The 1,244-nt window shown below is 38.6% G+C and overlaps 1 protein-coding gene across 1 annotated transcript in view; it reads right to left on the minus strand.

The window, feature by feature from the left end:
• The window catches only part of LOC119592912 (glyoxylate/hydroxypyruvate reductase A-like), an 11,821-nt gene that overhangs the window by 10,041 nt on the left and 536 nt on the right, over positions 1 to 1,244 (minus strand). The window lies entirely within an intron of this gene.

Genomic DNA, 1,244 nt, shown 5'->3' on the forward strand with positions numbered 1-1,244 from the left:
TTATGGTTTGTTTCCACCTGAAAGCAGCCTCGAGCCTACCACATCCCATAGTTTTCTCCTGACCTCTGCTCACAGCCTCCCACCCCCGCTGAGACATCTGCCATAGGCCTAATCTCTCAGAACATAAACCATCCCACACCCAGTATTATTTGACGTTTTATAATTCTGTGTATTTTATAGTTATTCTGCGCATTGAACCAGTTTGGTAGAGTCCCCATGTTTATTCGTGCTAAAACCGTTACATTTATGATAAATTAATATTCGGAAATCAAAATCATCTTCATCCTATATGGTCATGTCACTTCATATTAACGTGCCATTTACTGTCGATTAATTTAGTTGTTTCTGATACGTGTGCCCTTGAACTTTGGACTGCCTTTACAGTGGAACAAATACCTAGTCGTCTTTTTTTTATATACTTCCTCTTCATTGTCCATGGGTAAAACTGGCGAGTGTATAGCGTTCTCTGCTTTTAGTCTCTCTAGTCTTTCACAGCGCGTAGGATTCGTTATAGATGAAGGATTATTGATCAATTCACGTCTTTAATGGTTACAGAAGTTAAAGGCATGAGAGTAAAATCGTGGTGGTCAATGACTGTACACTACATTCACATTTGTCTGGTTATTTAATGAACTTGTTACCGAAAGGAGAGATAACATGTCATCGATATTAGTAATTTGCTGTTAGCATATTGTTTTGACCGAGTTTATGTTTTCATCCATTGTTCATTAGTGTAGCTATATAACTGATATGTGTGAGAAAGATCTGCATGTTCTAAACGCTCTGTGAGTTTTATATCTCTCGACGTCATCAGTAGTACTGATATCCTTGATATATATTTCATATGACACCAATAAAAGATCGATATTGTCTTATCAATTTTCGACCCATATTTTCAAGGGACGCTGGGGATTCTATAAGACTGTAAACACGTGATACAAAGAACTAGAAACGCTAAGATCTCTTCCGAACGCCAAACCATGTCCTCCCTTATTTGCACTCGTGAATCAACTAAAACAAATTTCATCACCCCGTTTATTTCAGCTCTTCTCCCACGGTTTATCTTCCTTAACAAACATTTAAGTCATCTTTCTTTTGCTTCTTCTACCGCAGCCTCCAAGATCAGCTGTTCCTCTTATCTGGTTTGGGCGAGCATTTTATGAGATTAGAGACTTCCCTCAACAGAGCACTGAATGAGAATCCGTCATGCTTATTCTCGTTTCCCGTTCAGTCCTAATCATGAT

Source organism: Penaeus monodon, chromosome 31 (genome assembly GCF_015228065.2).
Source record: "Penaeus monodon isolate SGIC_2016 chromosome 31, NSTDA_Pmon_1, whole genome shotgun sequence".
Lineage (NCBI taxonomy): Eukaryota > Metazoa > Arthropoda > Malacostraca > Decapoda > Penaeidae > Penaeus > Penaeus monodon.